The sequence below is a fragment of the Dermacentor albipictus genome, chromosome 8 (genome assembly GCF_038994185.2).
Source record: "Dermacentor albipictus isolate Rhodes 1998 colony chromosome 8, USDA_Dalb.pri_finalv2, whole genome shotgun sequence".
In the NCBI taxonomy this organism is placed as follows: Eukaryota; Metazoa; Arthropoda; class Arachnida; order Ixodida; family Ixodidae; genus Dermacentor; species Dermacentor albipictus.
In genome coordinates this window covers 79,184,317-79,193,843 of record NC_091828.1, presented here as the reverse complement: position 1 = coordinate 79,193,843, position 9,527 = coordinate 79,184,317, and the positions used below count along the sequence as shown (strand labels likewise).

At 45.3% G+C, this 9,527-nt stretch overlaps 1 protein-coding gene and 2 non-coding genes across 3 annotated transcripts in view; 1 reads left to right on the top strand and 2 right to left on the bottom strand.

The window, feature by feature from the left end:
- The window catches only part of IFT46 (intraflagellar transport 46), an 89,996-nt gene that overhangs the window by 77,417 nt on the left and 3,052 nt on the right, over window positions 1–9,527 (bottom strand). The gene's annotated exons all lie outside the window — the stretch shown is intronic.
- LOC135898683 (U1 spliceosomal RNA) lies at window positions 6,281–6,444 on the top strand. Its single transcript, XR_010563391.1, has one exon. It is a non-coding gene; the product is annotated as a U1 spliceosomal RNA (small nuclear RNA).
- Window positions 7,124–7,287, bottom strand: LOC135898682 (U1 spliceosomal RNA). The gene has a single exon (XR_010563390.1). It is a non-coding gene; the product is annotated as a U1 spliceosomal RNA (small nuclear RNA).

Here is a 9,527-nt window from a genome sequence, read left to right as displayed (position 1 = left end):
CTACTCAAACCGTGTCAATGAGAATATCTTGTCCTTGGATCATTTCTGAACATTTCACAGTCGTGTGGTTAACAGCAGTCATTCCCCCTGTGAAGCTGTGAGAATCCAGGTCTTTTCTGTAATGCAAAAGCGATATCTTTGCAAAAGACTTGTGCAGACGAAAAATAAGTGATATCCACATCGTACCCAGCAGCAGCGGCTCACTCAAGTAATGGAAACCAACCAGACTTTGAAAAAATTGTTTAATTATAGTGTTTGATGCGCCAAAACCATGACTTGATTACAAGGTACACCGTACTGAGGGGTTCCGGATTCTGATCACTTGGGGCTCTTTAATGTGCACCCAATGCATGTGGTACACCAAAGTTTTTGCATTTCACCCGCGTCGAAAAGCTGCCACTGTGTTCAGAATTCAATACCACAATTCGACAACACCACAGCCATTTAGCCACCATGGCGTGTATCCAGCTAACCTTGAAAACTGTTGCTAGTGCTGAAATAATGTCATGGCTGCTGTGTTTTGACCACCACATATTCTTGTTGCTTCCAACTGCAAGCACTGTGGCGCTGTCTCTCTAAAGCTCTAGAAAGATGTTAAGGTGTGTGACCCGCCAATTGGTCATGACACAGAGGATACGGGGTCCCAGAAAGGTAATTAATAGGAACCATAGTTATTGCGCTGAGTACCTTGCACATAATACGGGAGTTGTTAGGTAATGCAACAATCATAAGGCCCCTGTGCCATCTAGACACAGCACCAATTAGGTTGAATAGTCATGGTTAGTAGTTGACAGATATCTCTGTCTGTGCTGACATACCAACTTTGCAAAAATAATGCGTAGCCTAGCCAAAGCCCCGATTGGCTCTGCCCACAAAGGCTCCACTGCTTTCACCGCAGATGGAACTCCCTGCTATAGCTGCAGTACCGACTGCCTAGCTGTTGTTGGAAGGCAAATGAGACTTTACATTGAGCAAATTAAACTTGATACGATGACTTGACTTGCAAACAATAAGCTTGGTAATGGACCACGCAAGATGTTTTGCAGTGGCAGGATGCAGGTAAAGGTCTGGTAAGCAGCTTCAAAGGTCATAGCACTCCATGCAGATGCTGTAGAATGAATGCCCATTTTAAAGTTTACGACGAAACTTTACAATGCATAAATGAAAAGGATTGTAGCAGGCACTGTACTACTCAGACCTAGGTATGAACTACCTAGACCTAGGTGCACTGGCATGTGAATCGGCTTGAATGCCACTGACATGCTTGATGCTAGCCACTAGTGAATTAAATGACTTTGTGTTGCTACAGGATGTCTTAAGGGAGAAGTACAGTGCAGTCCGCTGTTAAGTGGTACACGAGTGTACAACACATGCAAAATTTTTCCCCCATGGCAAGTGTAAAACAGCCCGCCTTTGTATTGCACAAATGGACCTTTACGAAATACAGAGCCATAGTGCCGTGCTGGCCTCTAATGGTCACACAGAAGGCATTATGAAAGTAGGGTGCGCTGTTGAAACACCTGGCTCGCAAGGATGTATCGTTTGTGATCAGCAGTATACTTTCCTCACGTACACTGCTGATCGCACTGCAGAAGAGATGCCATCATGGCAATCCCTGGATGGAGAGTGTTTTTATCTCGTGTAGTTCAAAGTCTTCAGACACGTTTTCTGCCACCACTCAGTCAGACGACACTCCGAGCATTGGCACACCAAAGTTTACACGCAAGCCGAGGTGAAGAACTGCTGTTCTCGCATATGTTGTGGCAACGTTCGTTTGAACTGCAGGCTCTTCATTCTCAATGCTGAAGGCCAAGTGCTTTGTCTATGTGGATGTAGATGCAATTATGCTCGAATTAATTTTCTTCAATTATCTTTTCTCTTGATATAACTCCACTAAAGTGTGACGCTGTCAGATGCTTTGATCTTTCAGTACAAATTCTCCCACTGCTGGCTTCTTCGGTTGTGCTTGCCCTTAGCTTCATACGTAGAAGGCACGTACTGGTCATAGGACCCTTGCTGGCAACTTTACTGGGAGGGATGGGATGCAAAGCTCATTTTACAGGGCACCCAGGCCATTTCCACAGTCTGAAATTTGGCATCTCCTAGCACACATGCCAGCATAGGATTGATCTGACGCTTCTTCAGTGTGTCATAAAGGCACTTGAGATCCTATTCTGCAAGTTTTACTCTTACATCATTTGTGTCAGCTCTCTGTGCCTTTGTTTTCCTTGGCTCATGCGCTACAAAACTGAGCTCCGAGGAGTGCAAGCGCCACTGGTGAGATCTTCTTGTACCTGTTCCCAAAGTCCAGGTTCTGGTTCTACATGGTCTGCCCTCAGACAGATAGTGTGCACCTGACCTCACAGAATCAAGTAACAACCACAGAAGGGCAGCTACATGCTTGTAAGCGCCTTTTGCCCTAGCCCTGCATTTGCATCTGCCTTCAGCAGCATTACCATCACTTTGTATAACAGCAGCCACGTTATAGTACCTCGTGGACGAAGTAATGGAGGTTTCCACAGTGGCCTTCACCCATACGTGGTACCCAGTTTTAGACAACAATGCATCATGTACTTTATCCGCATTGAAAATACTGTAGCCTAACTTTGCATTTTTAGCAGCACTATGCCTGGTTTCATGGGCAGTGACACTTGCCTTGCAGATTGATGAAGGAAAATCTCGCAAATTCTTCATCCAGGGACCCTTGGGGGCCCTCTCGAAGAAAGTAGTAAAAGTACGAGGGCGATACAGAAAGTAATGCCTCCAAGCTGATACCTTTATTTATGTTAGACAGATGGCACCTACACAGGTACCAGTGGAAAGCTTGCAATGTCAGCTACAAATGGTGGCATAATTTTTCAACATAGTCCCCATTATGGTCAACACACTTGCACCAATGCAAAACAAGGTTTTTCGTGCTGTTGGCTAAGAATTGTAGTGGCTGCTGGCGACACCATTGCCAAACGGCTTCTTCTACCTCCGCATTACAAGAGCCAGAAGTCGCAGGGCACAAGATCAAGACTATCGGCATGATGAGGCAGAATGTCTTTGAACCTCAGGAGCTGCAGCGCTTCCAGAGTTTTGTGGCTTGTGTGCGGACGAGCATTGTTGTGGTGCAGAACTGCCTGTTTACGAGTATCTTTGCGAGTGCATTGCAATCTGGCCCACAGTCACTTTAGAGTGCCACTGTAGCAGTCCGAGTTTATTGTCTGACCGTTTCACAGAAATTCAATTACAGCCTGCTATTTCAACCCGACGTCATCACTGCATGCCATAGATTGCTCGATTAATCTCGAATGAGAAGGAATAGGAAGGTGAGGCAGGTGACATTCTATAGCTTAAACATCAGTGCTTTAATCATAAAGAGTTCAAAGGTGTCCCTACCTTCAAGCAGACTTACGAGGCATGAAACGCTCGTTTCTTGCATATATTGTTTCCAAGAGCAAAATACTACAGCTGTGTGACGCCACGTGTGAAGTCTACACGTGTCTTGGGTGGCCACATTAACTTGCAGAGTGTCGTTACAGGCTTCACGCATGGATGTATACTGACGTCATCCAACGACGAACTTCTAAGCACTAATATATTTGCTGCGTTGTCACGCAGCAGCAGTGCGTGCCATTAACAACTGGAAGCTTTTAAATAGTGGCGTGAACACGCGTCGCATGAGTTCCTTTGGAATCATGTCTGGATGGCAAAAAAAAAAAAAAAGTACTAGTGCTGACATATATATGCCTTAAGTGTAAAAGTGAAAAAAGGTTGTTGATTAATCTATCCAAAATAATTCATTAGCTGCATGACCAAAAACGACACACTTCTTCAGGTTACTGCCGACACACAGATTGGAAAACATTTATTGGGCTCTAGAAAAGAGACCTTCGCGGCTTCAGACGGCCTCTTCCATCTTCTGATGGATTCTTCTGTCTGCAATCACAGGGTTGGTGCTATAGTCCAAGGCTCCACTGAGTATGGCCAACCCACGAGCTCGCTCTACTAGGCGCTTTTGGCCGTTCAAGCTTACGCTGGAAAGCATACTCTCCCACTGTTCCGCACACACACACAAACCCGACAGACAGATAAGACGTTTATTGCACACAAGGTAAAGGTACAGACAGTTAACAAAAACAGCAGCTATGGAGAGAAACTCTCTGCGTTTAGCTAAAGGGTAAGCTTAATTAATTAAATCACGGGATTTTACGTGCTAATTAAGCCGCGACATGATGGTGAGGCCCTGGGAGACTCCGGATTAGTTTTGGCCAACTGGGGTTCTTTAAACGTGTACCTATAGATTATACAAAAGCTTTTGCATAATTTTGCTCTCCATCGAAATGCGGCCACCGGATGGCTGGGATCAAACTTCGAGCTCTGCAGTGCAACGCCATAGCCAATGGGGTGAACTCCTACGGCTACAAGGGATATAAAATGATAAATTGATTGAACCAGTTTGTTTAATCTACAGAGAATGCTTGGGTAAAAAGAAAAAAGAAAGAAAACTTTGTGCATGTTAGCTGAGGCACCCAGCATAGCTGTTGTCCGATAAATGTGTACTTACATATTTGTACTTATATTACTTAAATAACAGAGGGAAGAAAACTGAACAATCTAGCGGACACTTTATGAGATCACAAATGTTCAGTTCTCAATGACGTATCTCACTGCTACAAATCATGCATCGCATATGTAGTGGCACTTTCCATGTCAATTCTTGTACGAGCCGTTTCTTCTTGTATGTATTGTTCCCTTGGTGTACCTTGTCGTTGAAGTAAATTAGCCTTGTGAAATGAGGAATACCGTTATATCTCAAGCAGAAAAGTTTAGAGCTGTTTCGGCCAGCAGGTCAAGTTGGCTAAGGTGCCAGCTGAATGCCGATTTCAAACAATTGTTAAGTTCTGAAAAATTTCGGCTGCATCAATTGCAATGAGCACATCCACACGGTCACATGTCACTGATATATCAGGGCTAAGTGCGTGAGTTCCAGCACATTATAATTGCTAATAATTAAGCACTCTTTGCTATACATAAATGTCTACAATCACAGCCGATTTTGCAGACTGACAGCATCGACAAGTGCTGGTTAATAGCTGATCACATTATGAATACTGTTACATTCACTGTTCAATTTTTCTATTATAAAGACAACCATTGTTCTATAGCACCGTTAGCGAGCAGCGAATACATGTACGATAATGATGCAGTCACCCACTACCACACTCTTGCGCATTTCGAGAAAGAGGCACAGTTTTGAGAGCAAATAACGCGCGCGTAGCTTTTCAATATTTGTCATTTGAGAACTTGCTTCGCGAGTGCATGTGCAGCCTCCGTTAGAAGAATTCGAATTTTTGATCGTTTGCGCATGATATATACACCACGAGCGATCGATACGTCAAAGTGACGCCGGCAGTAAGTTTAACCACGTTTAACCTCCGAAGCAATCTCTTGGTATTGCAGAATGAGTGAAAGGCGGGCAAGCTGGTGGACAAGCTGGTGGGCATTCATAGCTATACCTGGGCAGTAAATTTAATCAATGAGCGCGGCGTAACACAGACTAGAAAAGAGAAGCGGAGACGTCCCGATTTCCTTATTCGCCTTTCTTATGCTGTACGAGCTACGTCGTACTGCTGCATCCACTAATGGCAGTCGGTGGCGGGGGCTATGCAGAACGTTCACGAAAAGAACCGATCACCAGCGTGTTTTCTGTGCGCTACATCCACGTACCGACACGGATTCAGTACGGACCACCGTGGTACAGACTACGATCCGATCCGGAGCCGTGTTCTTGATCAAAACTGTGCGTGCGAGTTACTAAGCGAAACAGGTGAAGGCTAGCGATCCATGCTAGCAAGCATGGCACGGTGGCACGCCGATAGAACGTACAACTGCATACTGCATTAATGGAAAGCCATGGGAAAGCCGTGCAAAGCACCAACGGCAGAAAGCGCAGCGAAACAAACGCCTACCGGCATCGCCTCTATGATGCGCTATCAATGGCGCCAGAAGGGGTGGTAAGCTGCGCCACCACCAGGTAGCCATGTGAAACTCGACGTAAGCGTTGACAAAGCAAATAGCGTGTAACTTTTATGCGCTTATAACTTATTTTGGCAAACATATAATCTGCCTACTTAAAGGACATACGTAACAGAAGAAAGTGTAAGTAAACTCATCGCAACTTAAAGCTATTAATGTTGAATTTGTGAAATATTCGTTCGTATAGTTTGCTTGTAGCCAGAGAATTTCAGTGAGTACTGAAGGATTGGGTGGTGAAACGAGACCGTTTCAAGGCATACTTACCTGGTGCCGAGATTACCATGATCAGCCAGGTGGTCTCTCCAGGGAGAGGCGCGGGCATTGCACTGCGCTCGTGCTGACCCCTGCCACTACCCCAAACTGGGGCAGATGGGGCATGCAATTTGTGGTAGTGGGGGACTGCGTTCGCGCTATCCCCCTAGTCTTCTAATCAAAAATCAGAAGTACGCACCTGCTGTGTTGCAATGCCGCTGCGTCTTGAGGCGGAGTTCGGTAGGCATTGGGTGATTGGTAATTCACACATGTATATTAAACGAATGTGCGTGCCGAGTTTCCAAACAGTTGGAGGTTGTTTTGTCATCCCACGCCTATCTTACTGTTTGGGAGTCCCTCTACGCGATCAACCTGTTCTAGCACACAGTTGAAGTCGCCTACAAGAATTAGCCAAGAGGGACTTACGAAGTTGGTTTCTAATGCAGGGAAAAACTCAGATATCTAGACCGCTAACTTTGCAATTCGAATGCCACACTCAGAATCCACCGAAAAGATACGGCCCTCGGCATCAAAACGATGGCCGTAACCCGGCTAGCCCTTCCCGCCGTAACTCCAGAAAGATCTGGGGCGAAAAATCCTGTCAGAGTGTGTGATGTGGCGTAACCTACGTATATAGAAGTTTGTTGGAGTACGACGAGAATGTCTACATTTTTGGGTTTAGCCAAGATGACAGAACAACTTCCAACTGTTTGGAAACTCGGCACGCACATTCGTTTAGTATACATGTGTGAATTACCAATCACCCAATGCCTACCGAACTCCGCCTCAAGACGCAGCGGCATTGCAACACAGCAGGTGCGTACTTCTGATTTTTGATTGGAAGACTAGGGGGATAGCGCGAACGCAGTCCCCCACTACCAAAAATTGCATGCCCCATCTGCCCCAGTTTGGGGTAGTGGCAGGGGTCAGCACGAGCGCAGTGCAATGCCCGCGCCTCTCCCTGGAGACACCACCTGGCTGATCATGGTAATCTCGGCACCAGGTAAGTATGCCTTGGAACGGTCTCGTTTCACCACCCAATCCTTCAGTACTCACTGAAATTCTCTGGCTACAAGCAAACTATACGAACGAATATTTCACAAATTCAACATTAATAGCTTTAAGTTGCGATGAGTTTACTTACACTTTCTTCTGTTACGTATGTCCTTTAAGTAGGCAGATTATATGTTTGCCAAAATAAGTTATAAGCGCATAAAAGTTACACGCTATTTGCTTTGTCAACGCTTACGTCGAGTTTCACATGGCTACCTGGTGGTGGCGCAGCTTACCACCCCTTCTGGCGCCATTGATAGCGCATCATAGAGGCGATGCCGGTAGGCGTTTGTTTCGCTGCGCTTTCTGCCGTTGGTGCTTTGCACGGCTTTCCCATGGCTTTCCATTAATGCAGTATGCAGTTGTACGTTCTATCGGCGTGCCACCGTGCCATGCTTGCTAGCATGGATCGCTAGCCTTCACCTGTTTCGCTTAGTAACTCGCACGCACAGTTTTGATCAAGAACACGGCTCCGGATCGGATCGTAGTCTGTACCACGGTGGTCCGTACTGAATCCGTGTCGGTACGTGGATGTAGCGCACAGAAAACACGCTGGTGATCGGTTCTTTTCGTGAACGTTCTGCATAGCCCCCGCCACCGACTGCCATTAGTGGATGCAGCAGTACGACGTAGCTCGTACAGCATAAGAAAGGCGAATAAGGAAATCGGGACGTCTCCGCTTCTCTTTTCTAGTCTGTGTTACGCCGCGCTCATTGATTAAATTTACTGCCCAGGTATAGCTATGAATGCCCACCAGCTTGTCCACCAGCTTGCCCGCCTTTCACTCATTCTGCAATACCAAGAGATTGCTTCGGAGGTTAAACGTGGTTAAACTTACTGCCGGCGTCACTTTGACGTATCGATCGCTCGTGGTGTATATATCATGCGCAAACGATCAAAAATTCGAATTCTTCTAACGGAGGCTGCACATGCACTCGCGAAGCAAGTTCTCAAATGACAAATATTGAAAAGCTACGCGCGCGTTATTTGCTCTCAAAACTGTGCTTCTTTCTCGAAATGCGCAAGAGTGTGGTAGTGGGTGACTGCATCATTATCGTACATGTATTCGCTGCTCGCTAACGGTGCTATAGAACAATGGTTGTCTTTATAATAGAAAAATTGAACAGTGAATGTAACAGTATTCATAATGTGATCAGCTATTAACCAGCACTTGTCGATGCTGTCAGTCTGCAAAATCGGCTGTGATTGTAGACATTTATGTATAGCAAAGAGTGCTTAATTATTAGCAATTATAATGTGCTGGAACTCACGCACTTAGCCCTGATATATCAGTGACATGTGACCGTGTGGATGTGCTCATTGCAATTGATGCAGCCGAAATTTTTCAGAACTTAACAATTGTTTGAAATCGGCATTCAGCTGGCACCTTAGCCAACTTGACCTGCTGGCCGAAACAGCTCTAAACTTTTCTGCTTGAGATATAACGGTATTCCTCATTTCACAAGGCTAATTTACTTCAACGACAAGGTACACCAAGGGAACAATACATACAAGAAGAAACGGCTCGTACAAGAATTGACATGGAAAGTGCCACTACATATGCGATGCATGATTTGTAGCAGTGAGATACGTCATTGAGAACTGAACATTTGTGATCTCATAAAGTGTCCGCTAGATTGTTCAGTTTTCTCCCCTCTGTTATTTAAGTAATATAAGTACAAATATGTAAGTACACATTTATCGGACAACAGCTATGCTGGGTGCCTCAGCTAACATGCACAAAGTTTTCTTTCTTTTTTCTTTTTACCCAAGCATTCTATGTAGATTAAACAAACTGGTTCAATCAATTTATCATTTTATATCCCTTGTAGCCGTAGGAGTTCACCCCATTGGCTATGGCGTTGCACTGCAGAGCTCGAAGTTTGATCCCAGCCATCCGGTGGCCGCATTTCGATGGAGAGCAAAATTATGCAAAAGCTTTTGTATAATCTATAGGTACACGTTTAAAGAACCCCAGTTGGCCAAAACTAATCCGGAGTCTCCCAGGGCCTCACCATCATGTCGCGGCTTAAGTGGCACGTAATATCCCATAATTGAATTAAGCTTACCCTTTAGCTAAATGCAGCGAGTTTCTCTCCATGGCTGCTGTTTTTGTTAACTGTCTGTACCTTTACCTTGTGTACAATAGGCTTCTCCTTATCTGCGTGTAGGCAGTAACCTGAAGAAGTGCGTCGTTT